The sequence below is a fragment of the Peromyscus californicus genome, unplaced genomic scaffold (assembly GCF_007827085.1).
Source record: "Peromyscus californicus insignis strain IS unplaced genomic scaffold, ASM782708v3 Scaffold_22__1_contigs__length_63687245, whole genome shotgun sequence".
Lineage (NCBI taxonomy): Eukaryota > Metazoa > Chordata > Mammalia > Rodentia > Cricetidae > Peromyscus > Peromyscus californicus.
The window spans coordinates 18,603,486-18,628,352 of NW_026294525.1; the positions used below are offsets into that span (position 1 = coordinate 18,603,486).

The 24,867-nt window shown below is 42.7% G+C and overlaps 1 protein-coding gene and 1 long non-coding RNA gene across 2 annotated transcripts in view; one reads left to right on the plus strand and one right to left on the minus strand.

Moving 5' to 3' along the window:
• Positions 1-24,867, minus strand: part of Samd5 (sterile alpha motif domain containing 5) — a 203,522-nt gene that overhangs the window by 88,186 nt on the left and 90,469 nt on the right. The window lies entirely within an intron of this gene.
• On the plus strand, positions 4,486-6,729 carry LOC128118411 (uncharacterized). Its single transcript, XR_008221192.1, has 2 exons — positions 4,486-5,310; positions 5,523-6,729. It is a non-coding gene; the product is annotated as an uncharacterized LOC128118411 (long non-coding RNA).

Here is a 24,867-nt window from a genome sequence, read left to right on the forward strand (position 1 = left end):
TTCCCTTTCAGATCTTGGCTAGATTGTCCAGAGCTCTGCTTCATTTTTATTCCAACTTTGACCATTGACCCTTTAGCCATAATGTGTGTGGCATCAGCTGAAGAATACAAATGGTCAATTATTCTCTTGGCCATCTCTGTCCTTAGAAAATAGCCTACAGTGTTTTTTCCCCTTCTTACTCAGCAGTAGTATTTACTAATATATATATCAATTAGAGGTTGTCACTGTTCCTACATGGCTATCAAAGCTTACCTATGACAGGTACATATAGTGGTGGTCCCCTGCAATCCCATGTAGTCACATGGTTGAGGCAAGAGGATTGGAAATTTGAGAGCAGGTTGAAAAACTTATCAAGAAGTTGTCTCAAAATTAAAATAAGAGTTCGGGATATATCTGAATGAGTGATTCCTTGGCTAGAATTCATAAGGCCCTAAATTTAATTTCTAATACTGCAAAATTAATTAACTAACTAATTTAAATAATTTAAAAAACTGAAGACATAGCTCAGCAGCAGAGGTTTAATGGTATACTAAAGGCCAGAGATTCAATCCCCAGTGCAAAAAAATAAAAATAGAAAAGAAATGATCTATTGTGAATAGACTTAGTTTTAAAATAAAAATAAGACTACTCAAATTGATTTACAATATACTCAGGAGTCTAGCTTAGCAGTAGAGTACTTGTCAAGCACGTTCAAGGCCCAGCGTTCTAGTCTCAGTGCTCTGGCAGAAACTTGGCTAAAGATATTTACGTATAGGTTGCCAACCCAAACAGAACAGTGGCTCAAACTGACGAGGTGAACAACCGATCTTATGACTTACCCATATACGTCTTTGCAGGAAAAGACACAAAGAGAGAGTTTCCCAGCACTTTCCCTAGCTCTTCTATTCAGGAAGGCCTACAGGAACAGAATTAGGCAATGCCCTGCTCTTGAGAGTCCTCCAGATCGGAGGTTGACAAAAGGAATGAGCATCACAGGGGAGACAGTAGACTTACACCTTCCATGAGCCTACTGAGCTGGGTTGAGCCATGATCCTTGGGGACCTCAAACAGGAGCTACATTCTTCCTAGCCCCTCTGCTGGTCTTTGAGGGGGTCATTGAGGCTAGTGATAGAGCTGCAGTAACTTTGTCTTGGAAATATAGCTACTTTCAAAGATAAATAGAATCAGTTGTTTTTTTTTGTTTTGTTTTGTTTTTTAATCAGCAACTTCATTAAATGTGGCTTGTATTGAGTTAACTGTTGCAATGGCAGCTTTAGTTTTAGACTGGAATTGTAGTTACATCCAAGCTAGACATTCTAGCTTCCTTGAACAATTTGTGAAATTAGAAAAAATGTAAAAATGCTTAGCTAGAATCTGAATAACTTTATTTGCCACATACTTACAACTTACACATTAAAGATCACTCTTTGCTTTATCTCTCTTTGAAACCATAATATACAGTGCAATGTCTGGCCCAGAAGTTGCGCAGATAAGCTGAAATATTTGTACATCTATCTTAACTAGCCCACCTAAATGAAAAAATAAGCCATGCGTGCTCTGACACAAGAATTTGAAAGCACTAGGCTACTACACCACTATCTAGGAAAAGAATGTTTTAGTACTATTTTGTCAAAATGGATATGAAGATTGTCTGGAATAAATGTAATGATAGGGTCCTAAAGTTCTAGAAAGTCATCATCTAAGACTAAAAACATGAAATTGACAGACTTAGGAAGGATAAAATATGCATTTAATTTATTCCATAATAAGCTATGAAAATATAAAGCCCTCCATGTTCATTTGTAAGAAAATAACTTGACTAACAGTTACTCAAGTTCACCTGTCTCAAAATGATACCACTAAGCCCTGGGCCAGCCCTGCTGGGCAGACCAAGACTCAAACCATGATTACATACTAGGTACCAGTGTCTTTCCTCCCTCATTATGATTTTCAAAGGCATTCCCAAAGGGGCTGTGATTTACAGAATGGATGGAGACAATGTAATTATGCTACTTTAAAACAAAATCAAATTGCTAAAGTATGCATCTAGGGAGAAAAGTATCTTTATGTAATTCCTTTGAAGCCTTTGGTGAGCAAGAAGATTTTCAGAAATGTAGATAAATGGACTAATGTTCCTAGCTGACAAATAATAAGTGAGTTATATGCGTCTCCTTCATCGTGCTTCATATTAAGAAGTGATACATTTTCACAAAGAGCCACTTCATAAAAAACCACCTCAAATGGCTTTTCCTTTGCATTATGCTAGATTTTCCCCAACTATCTGCTAAGGGGAAAAGGAGGGAGGGAGGCAGAGAGAGGAAGAGCACACATGCGTGTATACACACACACACACACACACACACACACACACACACACACACACACAAAATGGAGCAAGTAGGTATAAATGGCAAAGCTTCCCTCTGTAGCCTCTATTACTATTAAGGAGTATAATTGAATGTATTAGTGGGTCTCTGTAGGAATGCAATACGCTAACACACTCTAATTTTCATTAGTTTCTCAAAACTGTCATGTGAGGAATTTGAAATATGTGCAGGAGAGAAATTAATAATGGCTGGTCTGAACAAAAGTATTAAATTGGTTTAAAATGGAAGAAAAGAAGCAGAACTTGCTTATGAGAAGAAAGATGCTTAAATCACACCCAGGAAAGCGTTCCACTGACAGAGTAGCATTTATTATCCTCAAGGAGCAGCTGTGCAGAGGAGCGAGCATGAACATGAGTCCTCCCATCCCCACCACAGCAAAAACCATTCCATTGCACAAAGGTGGGCTCAGAGAGGCTAGGAGACGAAGGGTTTCTTTTTATTTTTCAAAATGAAAAGTCTTGCCAGTGGGGCTGCATGTTTTTCTAAGACAAGACAGAATACCTTGCAAATACCTGGATGTATTTGGAGGGCAACAAGATAATTACAGCTCTCCAGCCTGCAACCTTATACGTCAAAAGGGCAAAATAGGGTTCAAGTCAGCTTAGTTCATTCATCTCTGAAACTACCCCAAGGGCAATGACTTGTTACTGTTATTTCTACTTTAGAGACCAGAAACTGGAGATTGGCAGAGACTCTCAGGGTCAGCGAAGCTGGGATGAGGCTATTCCATTAAATGCAAGGTTTAAGGAGAACCGATGTGCCACTTAGCTGAACCGGAGCAGGTAACCACACCTACTAGTATTACCTACCCATCATGCTCTGCATACAGGACTCTCGAGCTTCCCTAGCCCACATCTCCAAGCTCTTCCACATTCCTCACACAAACCAGCTCCAAAGTCCTAAGAAACACATGGTCAGGTCCAGGGGAAGTCATCAACAGCACTACTCTAGTACCATGTTTTTAATTTGTTTTCTTATTGCTCTGCCCAATACTAGACACAAACAACTTAAAGGAGAGATTTCTTCTGGCTCACAATCTCAGAAGTTTCCATCCATTCCTGCAGGACAGATAGGTTAATGGTGTCAACAATGTATAGCAGAGGGATTTTACAGCACAATGGACCAGGAAATAGAACAGGAGAGGTGCTTAAACTTTCAAAGCCAATCTCTCTTCAACAGTGGCCTATTTCCACCAGGTAGGCCTACCTTCTGAAGGTTCTAAGCTTCCAAAATAGTTCTAGCAACTAGGAAACAAGTGTTTGAAGCACAAGACTATGGAGGATATTTCAGATTTATGTCGTAGCTTGTACGTACGTGTCTGGAATCATCTTTTCATGCTATTTCACCAACTCATGGAAGGCAAGTCAATGTGTATAAGCACATATAAGTCTCTGCCTACATGTTCCCACTATTCTGTTGCCTAAAGCCAGTCATGTACAACCACATTAATGGCGTAATTAAAGTACTCATCACAGTAAGAAGAATGTGGATTTATTATACTCAAACATTTGCTAACAATTATTCAAATAATCATAATAGTAAAAACAACATGAAGTCAAAATAAACAGAAACAAGGCTAAAAGTTTGAGATTTACAGCTTACTTTAGAAGAGCATATGGACATCAGAGCCAGTCTAACATAGTTCTAAATACAGTATCACTTTTCTCACACATGAATCTGGAAAACATTAGCACTATCACTCACATGACTGTTTTCACAGAGTGCTATAAGCACCAAGACATGGATGTCTTTCACAACATCTAATATATGTTCCAAATGATGATTGTGGTCTCTGGTGACAACAGTGATGGGGTGGATAAAGATGGTAACAAAGTATCAAAATTTCAATGACAACTGATTTTTATGTCAAATTTCAATAATTTCAGGATATCTACATACACTAAAGAAACAAGACACTATATACACAGCTGTCCATTCCCCCCCCCCAAAAAAAATCATAGATTTTATTATCTGTGATTAGTATCCTAAAATTCTGGCTCTTACACAGCCTTAACGTGACCCCACTTATCAAGCTATTCGTCAGCTCCCCCACCCCCCCCCATGCGCCATCCCACAGTGACCTGATAAGGAGAAGTGTTTGTGTCCTTGTTCTGTTTTTCCTGGTTCAATGTCATGACCATTTCATCCTGTACAATAAACCACTTCTCTCATTCCATTCCATCTTCTCCCCACCTAACCTATTTGTGAGGGAATTTTCTGATGAGGTTAATTGAGATGGGAAGACCCACCCTAGTAAGAGTGGTACCGTTCCATGGGCAGGGGCTCTGAATTCAATGAAAAGGAAAGGGGAGGCTGAGCATCATTATTCATCTATCTCTGCTCCTTCATTGTAGGGCAGTGTGCCCCGCTACCTCATACTCCTGTGACCACACCCTCCTTGCCTGCCACGATGGACTGTACCTTCAAATGCTAAGCCAAGGCAAAAGGAGCAAATTAATATTTTTGAGCACATGAAACATAAAATGCAAGATGCAAAAAGAGAAAATCAGCAGCGCTCGCTCGATGGCTCAAATTTTTTAAAAAATCATTGTCTACAATTTTTTTTATCATCTGTGTAAGATTCCAGCCCTTTCACAGGAACTACTGTCTGCTAGCCTCCACGGGAAATCCCCTCCATACTAATGTCAAGAGTTTTCTTTAATGGAAAAACAGTTGTCAGCCCCGGGGGTGTAAGCGTCCTCCCTAAGGCCATCTCTAGACCATGCCAGGCTGCAGGGCACAGGAGTGAGCAAGGATGCCCACGTCATGCTCGGTCCTTAGCAACCAAGTGAGTTGGTAGGTGTCATTGCTGCTTTCCCTCCTGGTGTCAGAGGAATAAGAAATCACAACCTGAAGGAGCCCTGCAGCCAGGAAACCTCACCAAAAGCAAGTGACAGCAGGACTTGCCAGCTGGAGTTCCCCCGCTTTTCAACACAAGTACCGGGTAACCATGGCGAAAGCCTATTGCTGATAATTACTACAGTTTCACAGCTGAAAAGCCGGGAGGTTGGCCTCTAACACACGGTAGCCCGTGCATGTGGCCCTCAGCACGGAATGGGCTGCACTCTGCTTTGTGTATTCCCTAAAAAAACAACACTAAAAAAAAAATCAGAAATGCCAATTAAAATTAACCTCTATGTCTTCTTTTATTTTCAGTTTGCTTTGCTGAGGTAAGATGTGCTACGGGCCCAGGCTAACCTGGAATGTGCGTTCCTCCTGCAGCTCCCTCAGGGCTGGGATCATGAGTCTGCACTTCTGGACCGGGTGACCACTATCAGCTCATTTGACTTACGTTGTCATCCAGAGGTCAGCGCAAATCGGAGATGTGTTATTATGTCTTTATTCTATAGTACCTTTGGCATGGGGAGGTGCTTAGTCATCGAGAAAGTGAGCAGACCGAAGAAAATAAGGGAGGAGGAAAGGGAGGCTGGAAGGTGGCTATGCACATGGGAAGACAAGAACGGGGAATGATGGGAAGAACAGTGGTACTTAGATTACCGATATAATAAGGAGACTTTCCATGTAAAAATTCTGTCTTGATAGCTTGTTAAAATTTATGATGTAAGTGGAACTTACTCTACACCTGTTACATCCACTTGTAAAGAGTATTTGTTCTGTGACTTATTATTTGTAAAAGAGCACTAACCATCAGCACATGGCCCAAGAATGGTGTGAGGAGATTTCTGAGTACTTGTGAGAAAACTTTAAGGAAACAAGACACAAGTCTTGCGACCTCAATTTATTCAAAACACGGAATTGTTCTGGGAATGTGTTTTCATGCTCCTCCCAGGTGTAGCAGATAGGAGTGAGTTTACTTCAGCTATTGCTATTCATACATCTCTGTGCTAGACAGTTTTATGTCAACTTGACATAAAGTTATTTGAGAGGAGGGATCCTCAATTAAGAAAATACCTCCATAAGATCAGGCCATAGGCAAGCCTACAGGCCATTTTCTTAATCATTGATTCATAGTGGGGAGAACCCAGCCCATTACAGGTGAGGGCACCTCTGGGCTAGTGGTCCTGGGTTCTATAAGAGAGCAGGCTGAGCAAGTGATGGGGAGAAAGCCTGTACACAGGATCCCTCATGGCCTCTGTATCAGCTCCTGTCTCCAGCTTTCTGCCCTGCTTGAGGTCCTGTCCTGACTTCCTCCAATGAAGGACTATGATCTGGAAGTGTAAGTCAAATTAACCCTTTTCTCCCCAACTTGCTTTTTGGTCATAGTGTTTTGTTGCAGCAATAGAAACCCTAACTAAGACAGCCTCTGTGGGAAAACATGTTTTTGCCATGTGTGACTTGTCCTTATGATTGAACACTGTATAAGTTGCCTGGTGCACTGAATAAAGTTGTCTGTTGCATGAGACTTTAGTCCACCTCATTTTTAGGCTCCATTCTCCCAGGTCATGCCGCCAACTAGAGTGGTAAGCAACCAACCATTCCTGCGTCCAAGTTTGGTCACTTAATTCAGTGTTGGAAAGTGTCAAATAGCCCTGCAGCCTGTCATCACTAGATTCCCCAGTCCCACAGTCCAAACCACCTCTAGTCCTTTAATCATTTCTTTCATTAAATAATAAAAAAACAAAACTATTTTGCCTTAAGAAAAGCCAACAATCACGGCTGAAATCATTTATGTCCTGCGGAGCGCACCCCACTTCTGGGCTTTATTTCTTAGGTGCTGATGAGAGAGGCTCAAGGATTCCTGATGAGTCAAAGCCATGGGTAGCAAAAAACTCAATGATTCTTATCAACATGCTAAGGACAGTAGTTCGGTGAGCCTTGGCACTCAAAGGATGGAAGAGCATCTATTTCACTACCCTGTATCTTTCATCCGTGACTAGTATGCCCCTTAAAGTCACCTAGAAATGCCAAGCCTGTCTCTCCTGGGCTGCTAAATTACATCCCGACTTGAATATGTATGACTTGATTTATTGACCTAAAGGTGGAGCTTTCTGTCTAGTCCCATTTAATTTCATCTTATTGCATTTCCTTGTCATTCACTCTACCCTTCTGAGATGTCTTTGAGCCTTCTTTGGCCTTCCAATATACTAATATCTCCCCAGCTTTCTGTCAGAAATTAGATCACCAGTATTGTTATCCATGTGATGCATTTTAAAAATAAGAAACAAGAGAACTAGAAGGTGAGGCTGTGGGGTTTGCCTGGAGCACATGAACTGAATTGTCATCCATGAACTAATGCTCTCTTCTTGGGGGTGGTCACTTCATTGATTATAGGCATTCTGTCACATGACCCTGTATTTTCCTACTCGATGCCACAGAGCATTCCATAAATTGGAGGAGGCAGGGAGAAGATTCTGGGGGTGAGGGTGGGGTGGGGGAATATGTCTCTCCTCTTCCTAGGATATATTTGTATTTTTCTTTTCTTCTTTATTTTGGTTGGGGAGGGGAAATCACACCCATTTCTCCATTTACTTTTGTTTAAAAAGAAAAGTTCTGAGTGCTCAACAAGTCTTTGAAAACCATAGATTGAAGCCAAGTTTGTCTACTTTCTATACTCCCATCCTAAAATCCTCTGACAAATGCCTTTCAAATTCAGACCCATTGCATGGACCTTCCTCTCATTGGTACTACGCTTACTCATTTCATTGTCAACCTGATTAGGCTAAGAAATACATATGGTATCAATGAGGCACACTTTGTGGTATGCCTGTAAGGGTGTTTCCCTAGAGGTTTAACTGAGCGAGGCAGGGCCACTCTGAATGTGGGCGGCACCATCATCCCATGTGCCAAGGTCCCAGCCTCAACTGATGCTTCCTGGTTAGTGCTACAGTCTAAGCTGTAACCCCTGTCATGCTTCTGACCAAGATAGATTGTATTCTACTGAACAATGAGCCCCAATAATACTTTCTCCCCTTAAATTGCTTCTTGCCACCAACAACAACAACAAAAAAAAAAAACAGTAACTAATACACAGTATTCCCAACCAGAAGGAAAATAATCTTAGAAAATCCTCATGACTCCATGATGCTTCTTCATTTTATTTCAGTTCTCAAAATATACTTCATATTTTCCCTTTCACTGCTCTGGAATGGAAGCAAAATTTTCATTTCTTAGATTTATTTTTTAGGTTTTTTTTTTCAGTTGTAGATATGCCTGTGTGTGGGTATATGCACATGATTGCACATGCTTGCAGAGGCCAGGAAAGGCCATCCCACATCCTGGAGCAGAGGTATAGGCAGTTGTGAGCTACCTGAATTGGGTGCTGGGAACTGAATTCAGGTCCTCTGAAAGAGCAGTACATACTCTTAACCACTAAGTCATTGCTCCAGCCCCAAGTTTATCCTTTTTGAGACTGCATTTGACAAACTGTGGAAATCATTGTGGGTTTTTTTTTTATCTACAAATATGTCACAATGATCAATAATAACCAAGGAAAATGACTTTCAAATTCTTTTTGAGATATTAGACAACAATTCATTTCTATTAAGGTGTTGAATGAGATGGTACTGTAATCCCTTTCTGTTGGGACTTTCCCCCTACCTAAAACCCATGACCAGAGTTAAGAAACTCCATTAGCTTCAGAGAAAACACAGTACAATGGGTAGCAAGCAAGCCTGTCGGCAGCATCCTTGGTCCACAACTCACATGTTTTCATCTAGAGGAACCGTGCATTTTTTAGAGACTAACAATATTTACTAGACTTTGCACTCAGTATTTGGTGGCTCTGTGGAGCAACTCCTGGGCACTGGGATACAATGGGTAGCATTATTAATCTTTTTACACATAGAGATATAAAACAATGTGCTCCAGTGGTAGTGAACATCTATAACACCAAGTAAAATATCAGTGGAGTGTGAATAGTATTTTTGAAACTCTGATAAAATTTCATATTTTTGCCAGTAGCCTATGTTCACTTTGAGACAAATTTCATCCAGGTTGAAGGCTGGCAATATTTTAGGCTGTCATCCAAACACAAAAATTTTTCCTGCAGATTTAGTAGATAGCCCTGCAAACTCTAGACTGGGCATCATAAAGAACACAGGAGAAAAAGGATAATTATGTAAAGCCAACATTTGAATGCATTGTGTGTGGCTGGCAGCCTTCTTCTGCCTCGCATTAATATTCACACCGGGCACTGTTTAATGACGCCATTCAGTGTGGGGATGTGGAGCAGGAAGAGGAATAGAGGCAATCAAAAAATAATTTATTGCAATAGAAATATTCCTCCTTTTGAGGCATCATCGGAAAAAAAAATAAAAAGAGGCACTTTTCCCCCAGTTCCTAATTTCACTAAATAGATTCTCTTTCCTGTCAAATCCCTACGGTTTCTTTATGAGAAATATGAAATTGGTCTGATAAAAATTCCTACCCCACACGTATTCCACTCAGGTGCCTCCTGCACAAAAATCCTAAATCTACCAACTGCCTCCAATAAGCCAGCACCTTCCCCGGATCACCTGTCACTCTCCTCCGTGGTTTTGTGGCTTGGCCAGCCAGGTACTTGAAACACCGCAAGAAAGGACACGCTTCCTCTGCTGTCTTTGCATTCTCCCATCTCCCTTTGTCCATTTTCAGCTGAATTATACTGAGAAGGAAGAGACCTCAGTTGCTTTTCTCATGGAAGCTGAGGTTAAGTCTTACTTCCCTGAGGCAGTAATGGGGGGTGGGGGGTGCATGACAAGGGCATCCTCTTGAGTGGTGAGGCTCCTGGTAAGTGGACTGTGTGCTAACTGTGCTCCTGTAAGTAACCCCAGTGAAACTCTCTGGTTCACCAGGTTTACACATACACACACACACACACACACACACACACACACACACACACACACACACGAGGGTGGGGGTGGGGAACTAGTTAACGAGGGTGCCCGGGGGCCTGGTTAAGGAGGACATTGGAGTGGGGGGGAAGGACAAGAAAGGGAAATATTTATATGTACGAAATGAAACTCATCACTGTGTGTAATTAATGTATGCTAATAAGAAACTGTAAAAAAACGCTAAGCCTTCCAAGGCCATTGACGTCCCACCGTTAGGGCACATATAGAATAAAGTTTGTTGCTTTATTAAACAGCCCATAAAGGGCTGAGGAGGAGGGAGGGTGGAGAGGGGACGAGCAAGCACAGAACAGTTTCAAAAGCCACAAGGACCGTATGAGGTGTGTGCTGTTATCATTCCCACCTCAGAAACCTACAAACTGAAATGTTACATGAATGCCAAGGCTGATCTAAAATACATAGAGCTCATTTAATAACAAAGCTAAGCCTGTGTGCATATATAACAAGGAACAGAAGCAATTGCAGATAAAAATGTAGCTCAGAAAATGTCCAGTAACTTTGGACTGACCTGAAGAGAGTTCCGAGGAAAAAGACCCTGGAAGTAATTTAGATGCCGAGGCTAAACGGGGTCCATCAGTAAGAAGATATTTGAGTACAAATTACAGATAAAAGAGTTACAGCGACTTCAGTAAAGTGGCATTTGATTTTCTTACATGCAGCAAGACATCTTGAGAGATCTGGTTACTAGCACTGATAATTTGATAATGTTAAGAATGATGACATGGAAATCTTCTGGCCATTTACTTCACAATAATAAAACAGCTGCTGTGACTCCAGCAATCATATCACAAAGATGTGAGGTGAGAGAGGCCAAATGAACAATCAAAAATGCTAGAGCTTTCTCCAAACCACCCCGCTGCCCTCCTTAGATCTCCAGTTAGGTCTCATAGTTCAGAACTCAGTCACAGGCAACCACTAACAACAAAGCAAGCTAAGGAATATGTAATAGGGTTGTCAGAACTGGACATGACCCACAATGCAGATAGAGCTGAGCCCCTGCGATCTAGAACTGAGATGGGATTCTGTGATTCATGTGGGGTTGCCATGGCTGCCATGGGGCCTTATGTCAGCAAACTTCCGGAGACAACCAGACAAGTATACATTCTAAGTTCTGAAGGCCACAGGCGGTCACTGCTACATATTAATCTTGGGAGGGGAGTAGAGAGGGGGAAGAGAGAGAGAGAGAGAGAGAGAGAGAGAGAGAGAGAGAGAGAGAGAGAATTCATGTACTTACTGCCTCTAAAAATGGTTTGTAGACTATCTTAAAACGGGGCAGGAGTGGCTCTGTTCCAGAGTTTGTCGCCATGCAGGACAGAGGGTGCAGCTATGGGCCCCTAACCTTGCATGGAAGGGATGCATGAAACCCATTGTCTCATTATTTCTCTACATCTGCCCTTTTACTTTCTCCAAGGAAGTGAGACCAGAAACTAGGAGAGCCAGGTTCTTCCCCCAGCTTTCCCCAGTCGCCAAAAGACTTAATAACTAAAGAAAGTAGCAATAGGCATGATTTTATCCTTTCCAGCTCCAGAGGGTCAGAGGAGAGGAAACATGGTCCCCTCTAACACCGACACACAGTGACTGTGACACTACAAATGCGGACAAATCGGGGCCATAGAGATGGATGGATAGAGGCACTTGCCGTGCAAGCGCGAAGACCTGAGTTCAAACCCCAAGAAAGCATGTAAAAGTCCGATACCTAACTCAAGCTCCTGAAATCCCAGTGTTCCAATGGGGAGATCAGAACTGAGACAGGAGAATCTCCAGTTCTCACAGTGACGAACAACAAAGAGAGCCGACCTCAGAATATGACATGTCAGGACTGACTGACCCCCGAGGTTGTTCTCTGACCTACATAGGTACACCATGGCATGTGGGATGTACCCCAACACAAACATTCCTACACACACCCACAACTACTACTGCTACTACATGTGGGTTTGCCAATTTCAAAACTCTTCCTGCATCCTCTCCACAGCCTAGCCTATTGGTGAAATTATTAAGGCCATTAAACAGAAGTGATGCTGAAGATCTGGGGCCTATGTGTGTGCTGGAAGATGCTTGATACCTCAGGGTGCAGGATGGGGTAGGGTGGGCGAGCACACTGAGCCAGGACCTCCCTTAAGCCTGTTGGAGACCCTGATTCGGCTGGATCACCTGTTAAGTTAGTTGTCCATCTAGCTTGGATGGCTAGACTCTTACTCTAATTTCCAGAGTTATAGAAATTAAAAATGCAAAACGAATTTACCTAAGAAGTCAGTAACATCAAAAAAAAAAAAAAAAATCAAATGAGTAAGCCAGGCCTCCGTTAAATTTCAACCTAATTAAAACACCGTAATAGACAGCTTCCATTTACCGATTCTTTACCTTTCTAATGCATTCCATTTCAGTTGAATTCACTGGCCCTTTGAGAGCTTCGGTTTTCAGTTGCTCCGGGCACAGTGCCATCAAAGTTACAAGGCCCAAGCTTTATTTCCCACTCCATACTTTGTGTTGTCAGAAGAATTGTTGCAGGCAAGTACGGCGTTATATGATTTCCTCTAGTGAACATGGTCTAACAGGAAGATCAGTCATGGAAATAGTAAAGATGCTATCAGGCCCCTCCATCTCCACTGCCTGGAGCCGACTCTGCAGGGGAATGGCAAGACCCTGAAAATTTACTACAGTTCAAAGCATGCCATATGTCCCCAAATCTGGAAAGGCATTGTTTATATTAAAGTGCTTTGACATTTGAATAATGATTTTAGCATTGAAGGTGTTTGTCATGTGTGGCTAGTTATTCAGCAAGACCCCACTCATGTCAAAAGGGAAAAAGCTATATTAAGTGTTGGAGGTCAGAGATATGTTCTAGAGTTTCTGTGAGGCACGCAAGGACCCCTCCTAATTGTTATTCTCCCCTTCCCCAGCTCCATGTTTATAAAAAGTCCTGGGTGGCTCATTAAGCAGGCCAGATTGCCTATTTAAGAATGTGGGCCCAGATCCAAGTAACCTGGGGTGTGGGTGGGCTTCCGGAACAAGAGGTGTGGTTGGACAGTCCTCTTCCTGCTCTGTCTCCTGAGAAGTAGAGGAAGAGTTGCTACCAGGAATGGGAAGTAATATAGCATTCTCTCAGCCTTGGCAATCCTGGAGGGCAACCCTTTCAGAGACCCACTGCCTTAGCACCCTTAGCCTGAGGCTTGTGATCTCTGTGATATGCATAGAGAAGACTGGGTAGTAAGAACCCTGCCCATCCTGGGAGATGTTACTACCAGGAGAGGAAGGGGAAAAGGTAAGAGTGCATTTTGAGTATCCTCATCACAAAAAGGGGCTGAGTTGGTGAGGAGATGAGTGGACTAATTAGCTTGAATTAATAATTCTATGTGGGATTCATAGGCAATAACATTTTATACACCATAAACTTAGATGATAAAGCCTGCATGACTAGAAAAAATTAGGGTAAATATTATTTATTGATCCTGTGTCTTCAGCCTGAAGCTCCCCAATCCGCAACCATGTCTCTCTCGTCCCTTCTCCTATTCTTGTGCGTTGTTGTTTTTATTAGATCTGATATGTCTGGCTGTGAGCAACCAAACACTAACAGAAAACACACATGCAGTCTCTCTGTGGGACAGTTTCCCGATTCCTGGTTCCATGCTGCATCCCAAACCAAAAATGCCCTGACTTCAGATTGGTTCCTTCATGAGGCTCTTGAAATCCTCTTTGTGGACCAAAGAGGTCTACCCCTACCTCAGGCAAGAAACCAGCATCCATTAGAGCTACCTCTTAGCTACTTTCTTTTATTCAGGAGCCCCCGTCGCCTTGTATGTATGTGGTGGGTGCAGGGTATGAGTATGCATGCATTTAGAGGCCAGAAGAATGGTTCAGGTGTCCTTCCGCAAGTGTTTTTCACCTCCTTTTTTGAGGCAGGGTTTCTCACTGGGCTGAGACTCAACAAGTAGACAAAGCTAGCTGGCTTCGCATCTCCGCCTCCTAAGCACTGGAATTGTAAGCGTGCACAGCCCCTGCTGGCTTTTTATAAAACACAGGTTCTGGGAAATAGACTCAGGTCCTTGTACTGGCAAGGCTAGCCATCCCAGGGCCCCAGCTGGCTTCTTTTTATAGAGCTTGTTAAGGAGAACTAGGTCATTCCTCTCCTCAGACTCTTACTGATGGGCTCAAGCCAATCCTAAGTCATTCAGTGGAGCCAGGAAATGGCTTTGACTCGGCAAGACAGAGGGAGGATGTCACTTGGCCAGTATAAGCGTTCTCCCAGCCTCCAGGCTCAAGCTCCCCAACCTCACTCTCTCTATTGTCCTGCCTCCTTCTTGATTGGTACATTGCTTCCTTCCTCTTGTATCAAGTCCCATGACTGTGTGAAATTACCTCCCCCCACCACCCTCCCACCCCCTGCATCCTCCCAGCCTTGTGATCTCATCATTGCTGTCTTATTGCATGTCTGCTTCTTACTTGTGAAACTTTGAAAATGTCCCCTGAGGTCTTCTCATCACCACAGCCTCTCTCCTTGTGGCCCGAGAAGGATGTAGGTCTGTCTCTAAAGCTCTGCTGAGATGACATCATTCTGTTTTGCTTCTGACAGGTGAACTGACTCCTCCATCTTGAAAGTAAGATTCACACTCATTAGCTCGACCTCAGAGACCATGTATGGTGTCAAACCAACTCACCTTTCCTAGTGCCTACTGGCAAGTGGGCTAATTTCCTACTGCTCTCCACACATGTAGGGGAGGAGAGAGGCGAAGACAGAGGAGGGGAGAGGGAGAGCCATGATTCATTTTCTATCTTACCATTTCTCCTTTTTATCTTCTACTTTTGAGTTTTGTTATTGTTTTGTTTTAAGACAGGATATTACTCTATAACCAAGGTTGATCTTGACCTTGTAGCAATTCTCCTGCCTCTGTCTCCTAAGTGCTGGGACTATAATCATACCACCACCACACTTCACTCCTTGTGTGTGCCTTCTAACTTCACACACACACACAATTACAATGGCTACATCTCATCCTTCTACTAGAAAGTATTCTTCCTGTCTTCATAGCAGGCAATCCACAGAGGGAATGCTGTTCTTAGCACAACCCACCAAGATAAAGTTCAAAGCCAGCCAAGTCCCTCCAGTGAGCTGCTTGCCAACGGGACAGCCCAGAAATTCTCCAGTATCCAGCACACTGGTGAGGAAGCTGTGCTCAGAACAGTCTCCTTCATGCTGTCTCCTCATGTCCTCTGTGTGGTCCTCCCTTAGTAATTTATGTCATGCATTTGATATGCTGGCCTTGAAGCAGAATTAGCTATACCTGGCTCTCATCTCCCCCTCTCTATATAGTCCTTGAAGGCCCAGGTTTTTACATGAAGTAAATATGAGTATAAAAACAAAACAAAACAAACAACAACAACAACAAAACACAAGAGTGCAAACTAGCTACTGTGAAGTTACAATTCTCATTCGGACCGCTGAGCTCAGGCGAGGGGTCATGGTCAGCCTGCTGAAGAGTCCTTCAGGAATAAGATGGAGATGAGATTGAATCGATGAGGGGTGTTTCCTGGACAGGGAGATGGGGCAGAAGCGAATGAGAACAGGGTATGCCAGGCATTGCTCAACCAGTGCAAGCAGGTCAAAAAGTGATGGTGTGGAGGAAGGGTTAGTTCATGGTAAGGAGGAGAAAAGAAGGGAGGGGAGAAAAGGGGTGGGGAGGGAGGGTAAGGAAGAGAAGGGGAGGGGAGTAAGAAGGGAAGGGATCCACAGGGCTGCCCTGAGCCGGGGCTGAGCACCATGACGCTGAGAAAGAACAATGTGGCTGCTCTTTCCAGTGAGGGCTACACATGGTTCCCAAGGTCAAACACCAATGTTCAATATATTTTGACTCAATACTTTAAACTTCCTGTAGAAAATGTAACAATTCAAATGGCGATAGTGTGTCTCTTAATCATTAAATTAGAAAATTATGCCATTGAACTAGAAACTAAGACTCCCACTGTCTACCAGGACTCCTCAGAGAGGGCAGGGGCCTAGCTTCAGAGAGAGGGATGGGTAGAGCACAGAGGACTTGAGATGACGTCATAGAGTAATCACCACTTGGTGGCAATCTCCCTTGTTTGGTAGACCCCTGTCTCCCTGTGCCAGCCTTTCCAGACACTGGGAAAAGAAGATGCTCCCCCAGGTCCCGGGTGGCTGACTGGGACAAATGGAGAACCCCAATCCTTCTGCCACATGCTCCCCAAGAATGGTCTCTTTTGTAAGTCATTCTGAAGGGACAGTTCTTGGAAACCACAGAGGACAGAAAGGGGACCATTTTCAGCCTAATAACATTTATCAAGGACAGAAAGTGAGGGGCTTTTCTTGTATTCATCTATGACTTCCACAGTGCCTGGGAGGCACTTACATGAATGTGTCTTATGAATGGTCTATTTATGCAGGATCTGAACACAGAACTCAGAACTCAGCATCACCCCAGGTCAAGGAGTGCTTCATTTCTGTCAGGATATGAAAACCAAATGACCCAACACATTTACCTTTTATCTTGGCTACTAGGAAATTAGAGATACCCGCCATATTCTGTAAGTATTTAAATTCATTCCAAGTACGTAGTAACTTTCTAGTTCTTTTCATTCTTGAGTTCATATTTTATATTTTTAAAAAGATATGGAGCTGGGTGTGGTGGCACACAACTTTAATCCCAGCATTCATGAGGCAGAGGTGGAAGGATCTCTGTGAGTTTGAGGCCAGCATGTCTACAAAGTGAGATTCAGGATAGCCAGTGCTACACAGAGGAACCCTGTCTCAAACGAACAGACAAATAAAAACTATCACCAACAAAAAGATATAGTTGGGGAAGACTTCATTTTTTTAATCATTTGATAGTGTATATTGTAATTTTTGAGTTTATTTTTAGCAGTGTCATACATGTATATAATGAACTTTAATCATTCTGCCCCCTAGTCCCCCACTCTCAGTACCCCCTTCATTCTCCTGCAGAAGCCCCTCTTCCCAACACATCCTCTACCTTCATGTCCTTTGTATGCATGAGCCTCTGAGTCTAATTAGGGTTGATAAATGAGCATGGATGAGAGGTTTACCAGGGCCTGGGCTACTTATCAGTGGCTACATCACTCAAGAAAGAGACACTTGTCCCCCCAGCCACTGTTCCCTGTCACTTTCCTAGAGATACTTTCTCTTTGAAAGATGAAGGAACATTAAAACATGAATAATACAATCAACTGGACCAAAGATGTACAGTTCTTTGAGTAGATAACTCCATGGGTCCAAGCATGCTGCTCAAGTGATGTAGCAGCCAAGAAGAACAAGCTTGGACAGTTTCTCTAACTATCTTTACTGTGCTCATAGGTGACATGGGTAGATTAGAAATGGGTTCCAAACTTTAGCAGCTGCTCAAGCTGATGAGATAACCATGAAGCACTGGCTGTTGATGGGACTGACGGGTTGTATTAGTTACTTTTATTGTTGCTATGACAAAGTACCTGTAAAAAAGCAACTTAAGGAAGGAAGGTTGTGTCTTGGCTCAGGGTTTGAAGACACAGTCCATCATGACAGGGAAGGCATGGCGGCTGGCTGGGTTCCATCTGTAGTCAGGAAGCGTGGAGATAACTCTGAGCCTCAGTTCACTTTCTCCTTTGTTCCTTTTTATTCTGCCACAGCCCAGCATGAGAGATGGTGCCATGTCCAGGTGAGTCTTTTATTAAAGCTCCCTGTAAACACCCTCAGCCACACACTCAGAGGTTAATCTTCTAGGTGACTCTAAACTCCTTCATGTCAACAACTGACAATTAACCATTACAGAGCTCTTCACAACATGGCTGCCTGGAGGGTACATTTCCCCTGAGTTTCTGCGCTCACTCTCCTGACTCTGGCAGTCCAGCTCCTGATGACTTCTTTTTATTTTGACATCCTATACCTGGACCACAACTCCAGATGCTCCTGCAGGTCCAACCAGCATCCTGGGAAAGCCCCAGACCCCAATAGTTCCACCTGTCTCCTGGTCCCTGGGAACCTCACCCCACCACTACCTCTTTAAGGGCTACGTGTGTCCCTTCATGGGACAGCTCCAGCACTGAGCCATTTTAAACCCATCTTTGGGTTTAAGGAAAGGCATGTTGATAGCTCTATACTTTTCCTCACTCCTACTGTGCTCTGATGTCTGAGTGCCAGGTCATATCTGAGAAATCTGTGTGTTCTCATTCTGCAGCCAAGTGTCTAGAACATTCCCAGCACTCAACAAATATCTAGGAAGTTGGTTGTTGTTGTTTGTTTTATCTTTCAGCCTTAGTAACAGCAGTATGTCACCTATAAAATAGAGATTATAGGGCTATTGGGAGGATTCGGCAAGTTTAAACACTATGTCCTACCGTATTCTAAGCACTTGATACAATTTAAGAGATGTCTGTCTGTCTGTCTGTCGACTGACTAAATGAGTATTGGTGTAATGATAGACTCGGTATTAAAGATTAAATGATTCACTTACCTAGTGAGGTTTTTTTTCTTCTAAAAATTTTTACATTAAATCCATACCAACAAGTCCGTGTGGTAGTTATGGAAACCAGACATCGTTATTGCACAAGGCACCTGCCAGTCACAGACAGACCTATGACATCACTAGATATATGTCATGTACAGAGGGCAGGAGCCAAACTCCTCTCCCGCTGGCCCTGTTCTCCCTCCTAGAACCCAGGGCAGCAGAGTGATTTGGGAAGGGATGTGGAGAAAGTGACCCAACAAGCAAATGTACCCCAGCATCTGCTTCTGGAATCTGCCAGAGCAATTTCAATTAGCTTCCAGAACAGATACCACCACGGCGCTGATGCTGCACTTTCCATTTAAAGCACTGTGGGGCGATTTCATTTCATAAAGCTATCCCCGCAGCTCAGATCGGAGAGTCTGCCACATTTGTGGAGATGAAAATGACATCATTATGTTCTAAGGAGAGTCTATGAGTTACAAACCAATTCCGAAGGCCAATGAATCAGAAAAGTTGCTTTTTATTTTTAATTCGTCCAGGCTGGCTCTTGCAGTTATTTGGGGCCTGTTCATGAACCACATGAGAGGTCCTGCTTTCATGGAAGTTTCTGAGCATTTCCCACCAGCCTGTCAAGATGAGCAATCTTGTGGAAAAAATAACCATTCCTGGTATCCCAGTGACTATGTAAATCTCCTATTCAGAGAATGCCATCCTTTCCAAGAATAAGATTCCCCTGCTAAATGGCTGTCTATCACCTCAAGTAGCTGAGATAGACCAATGCTGAGAAAAAGAGACTTGTTGGAGGCGTGGTACAGTGTGTGGGTGATGGTCTACTATAGTTTAAGCTCTGGTTTCCATCCCTACATTTACAAAAAGAAAAAGAACAAGAAAATCCCCAGGGTGGAAGATGTAGATTCCTACAGATAAATCGCACAGGTAATTTTAATTAGCTCTATCCAATAGTAAAGAAAAAAACAATAAATAAAAAATAAAAAAAAAACGTTACCCCCCCACTGCCTACCATTGTATATTTTGTTACATCTGACATACATGAACAGAATTGTTCAAGCCAAAAGGCAACAGTGTGTGTGTGTACTGTCATTGCTTTTGTCTAGGAGAGCCCTGGAAAAGAGGAGGGGAGGGGAGCCATGCGTGAGCACCTGTCATGTGCCAGACCCAGATTCCCGGCTTTGATCATTCTGTCCCCACGGGACTGCACACAGCCACAGTCACTAGTAGCTCCCCTGAGGAGACCAAGCCCTGGAAAGATCAAGGTGAAAGTCCAGCATCACACAGTCCACTAGGATGCAAGGCTTGGCCTCAACCAGCTCCTCAACCCCCAGGCTTTGCAGCATTTTCTCTTAAAGTCAAGCAAGGGTGAAATGTGTGGCCTCTCATCTGCGATAGTGGAGTTCTGTGAAGACAATGGGCCCTCTGGGATGACACATCCTAATAGTTAGTAGTTATCGATTTAAAAAAGCATCCAACTGCAGACACACACACACACACACACACACACACACACACACACACACAAACAAACGCACTATGCATCATAGCCAATGTTTTCATGTCACTCTACTGTCACACATTTTTGGCATATTTGGAAGAACTAAAAACATCTGTCAATATTTGGATTTTGCTAGCATAGTAAGCATTCAACTACTTCCCTTATTTCTGGAAGGCTTTAATAAACAAGTTCACAGTCATGGATAGAATAATGAATACCCCCCATCTGATTTTTTTTTCTGAACTTATTTTGATGTAAATAAAAATGAACACTTTCCCCCAAGTCCTAGAAAACAGGCAACCAAAAGGCACGAGATAAACATTATCATTGATCTATTTTTAAGTTAATAAATATTTAAAGGCACACATTTGTTGAATCTAATCTTAAAAATCAGAGCTCTAATGTATTCCCATGGTGTGGGTGAAACCTAATTTTAAATCTCAACCAGCATTTAAAATCCAGAAATATAAATTGTAAAATCAGAACCAGAGGCTGCTCTGCTTTATTTAACTGCATTCTAACAGACTGATTTACAAGTACACTTCCATACTGCTTAGCTTTTTAAAATAATATATGTAAATATTAAAGTGTAAAAATCTTAAGTACACAGTTTGATGAGTTACTGTATATGCATATACCCATACATTCAATATCCAAGTCCGCACATAGAAAACATACAACATTCCACAAAGTTCTCTTTGGCTCTTCTTCAGACAACATTACTGCATCACAACTTCTAACATTAGATTAGTCCTACCTGTTTTCTTTTTATTTTTTTTTCCTTCACAGTCATGAGATCATGAGAATGCCTGTTTTTCATTTGGCTTCTTCTGCTGAGTAGATTTTCTGAGATCCCTCTGTGTTCCTTCAGGTACTGATGCTCACTGATTTTTTTCCTTAACCTTCTAAAGGCTGTCCTGTCTGTCACCAGCCCATTTTCCTTGGCTCACAAACCCCTCTAGACACACCTGCCACCTCCTCAGACCAAACTGTGTGTATCAATTTTCACTCTGCCTCTTGAATGTGTTGCAGGTTCTAGGGAGGAAGCCTCAAGTGTCAATACCTCCATCCCTACACAGCCACTGATTTCCAGGACATGGGGAGCAGAGAAGACAGGCAGCTGGTCATGTGATGGATGAGAACAAACGAGAAGCAGACATGGAAGATGGATGTAGAGAAAAAATGATGAAGACAAAGACATCCACACAATTCCCTTCTCATTTCTACTTCTTCTTTGCTGGTTTTCTTCTACCCTTCCACCTTCTGCCCTTCATCTTTCTCCTCCCCCTGGCTCCTCCTTTCATCCTCTACATCTCTCAACCTCATCCTTTGCTTCCTTCTCCTGGGAGGTTCCTATTTTTCTTTCCCTGGGTTAGCTAATTCACTTGACAAGCACTTAACAGAATTCCAGGCTTCCGGGTTTCCATAAAAATCAGTTTACCCTCCATCCGGACAGCAGGTGGTGTGGCTGGTGCTGACCACACAGATATGGAGAGGAGAAAATGGGGGCCCTCCGCCGCTGCAGAAAAGAAGAGCTGTGGGGGTGGATGGTCCTATGTCGGTGACTTGAATGTGAAATGTCCCCCACAGGATCTGGTGTTTGAGCACTTGGTCCCCAGATTTCAAAACCAACTACACGAATGAGATTCCAGCCATAGATTTTAATAACCAAGCTGTAGTTCTTCAGGTAACTCCAGGGGGTGTTGTCTCAATTCACCAACAAAATCAAATTGCAGCAGAGCTGAAGAGCTCCCACCACCATACACACACACACACACACACACACACACACACACACACACACGCTGGAGGTCATGGCTATTGCTCCTTGTATTCCTTGGTGGCTTCTGACCAGCATTCACTTGACTTTGATTCCCAGTCTTCCTTTCAGATCCCTTGCCTTGCGTCTTCCCTCTGAGGCTTTGTATCCATCACTCCAGAGCCATGTCTGTCGGCTTCTGAGTAAACGCCACAACGTCTGTGGATCCCAGACACTCTCTCATCCAATTCTTTCTGGTGGCTCTCATTCCTGAGCATCCTCTGAGATCTCCTCAAAACCTGATCAGAATCTCTATAACCATGAGAGAATAGAGGGAAGACTCTGCTAAAATGTGGACTCCAGAATTTGGTCTGTCTCCTGGGAATGAGGCTGCTCAGAGGCTCTAGGAGCGCTTGAGGTCTGATTTCAAGCAATGGTTTGGTGTTTGAATTTCCAACATGCTCTGCTAGAATGTTGGAATATCCAGCTGTCATGGACTCAAAAACTAATGGTAAGGATACAAATTTCAGTTTTAATTTTACAGGAAATATACTGTGTGACAGGCAGCCATGGGAAGGGTGTTAGTGAATTGCATCCCTGAGTATAGCTCATATTCAACACTGTCCAGTGTGACAAGAGTCCCCAAGAGTACAGTCACAGCCCCAAAGCCTGTCATGTCTTTGAACACAGTCTTTTTTGAGAGGAGATTTTTTTCCCTATTATTTTCCTTCACAGAGGTAATCAGCTAAGAAACAAAGAAATTGCAATCGACTGAAGGCTTCAGTTACACTATCTGTTTCCTTCTTTTCCACATGTTTATCAGACAGCCTGGATGCTTTGCACATACAAATGGAAATGTGGACCTGAACGTGAACAATGTATGGTGTATAAAAAGATATTTGTGCCTAGCACGGTAACTTTTTCATACATGAGAAAAATGATGCTCCTGGTTTATAGACTCCAGCATGCAGTGTAGTGTATATCCTCCTGCTTCGTGGGAGTGCCTTCCCAACCACCGAAGGAACATGCAGAGTCACAGCTGTGCTCTTAAAACTAAACTGTCAGAAAAACTAAATTCTAAGATACCTTAGGAAAATAACCATTTTATATAAAGCAAGTACCCCCACCCACAATGTACTCAAGATGTTCTTCTCTATGCAGTCTAGCACACATACAGGGTGCTCTATGCAGTCTAGCACACACACAGCGTTCTCTATGCAGTCTAGCACATGCAGAGAGAGTTTTCTACATAGTCTAGAACACATGCACAGTTCTCTATGCAGTCTAGCACACATACAGGGTGCTCTATGCAGTCTAGCACACGCAGAGAGAGTTTTCTATGTAGTCTAGAACACATGCACAGTTCTCTATGCAGTCTAGCACACATACAGGGTTCTCTATGCAGTCTAGCACACATACAGGGTTCTGTATGCAGTCTAGCACATAGAGAGAGAGAGAGTTCTCTTTGAAGTCTAGCACACATACACAGTTCTCTAAGCAATCTAGCACACATACAGAATTTTCTATGCAGTCTACCACACATAGAGTTCTCTATGAAGTCTAGCACACATACACAGTTCTCTATGCAGTCTAGCACACACATGGACTTCTCTGTGCAGTCTAGTAAACATACAGAGTTCTGTCTTCTGAATTTTCTAGGGCTGTTTTCCAGAATACTAACCTCAGGCAGGATAGCTACAACAACAGAAATGGAATGTCTCACCATGAGAAAGCCAAGTCCAATACCAAGGTTAGCAGACCTGGATCCTCTTGGGGGATATTAGGGAAGGACATGTTCCATGCCCCTCTCCATGGTCAGAACATGAGCAGATATTTTTCAAGTTCAGTGTCCTCCCTGTGAGCACATTTATCTGTAAATTTCCTTGATTTATATGGACCCAAGTCATTTTTGTTAAAATGAGCTCACTTAAACTTGATATCTTCTTAAAGACTGTCTTGGAATAAGGCTGTAATCTGAGGTGCTAGGGTTCATAGTTTAACATATAAACGCACTGTAGGGAGAGGCACAGATAAAGCCATAACAGAAAGTTTAAAACATAATAGCTTTTAGAAGAAGCTATGCTTCGTGATGCACAGATTTAGTCACCAAACTTTGGAAGGCAGAAGGAGATGGATCTATGTGGGTTCCAGGCCAGGCTGTTTGGTCCACAGAGTGAGTTCTGGGCCAACTAGAGCTATATAGCGAGACCCTGTCTCAAGGAGGGAAATTGCTTACCAATTTGCTAAAGGAAAAATACCTATCATTTAGAAAGTGTCTGTTTCCTGCTTCCAAAAGACTTTTGGAATTCATCAGAGTAAGGAAAACAATTCTGGAAACTTGGGATTTATAAGACTTCATATGTAAGGTAACAACCACATCTGGCCACAACTGCTAACCACTGCCTGAAGCCTGGAGTTAGACTTGCCAGTTAAGTGGGGACCTCATAAGTGAAATTTTGTTTAGTTAAAGCAAGAATGAATCTGAATGTATCTGGAGACCATGGCTTTTTATTTTTTCTGCCTTGAAAACATGTGATACTCACAAGGGGATACATTTGGGAGCTATCTACAAGGATTCTATCCCGGTTTCACTACTCTATCACCTTGTGGAAAAAAGTTTCCTAGTGCCACTGTTCCTCAGTTTTCCCATCTGTAAAGTGGGGCAAAGAAATATGATGTAAGGAGTGCATGACAGTGGGTATATGTATTTATGTTAAATACATACAGTTTCGTGTATTGCTTACAACAGTGTTGAGCTTAGGTAGTACTTTGTACATTTTACCTATCATAGTCTATACTCTGATTCTTCTCAATCATCCACTCACTAGGCTCTTTGAAAATAATAAGTTGTCTATTAGAAAGTCAGAGGCCACTTAAACACCTAAATGAATAAATACAAACAAGCCCTAAAATGCTGTGAAAACAAGGGCATCTCGTACCATCTGTACATTATGAGTATCTCGCTCACAGGTTTTCCTGG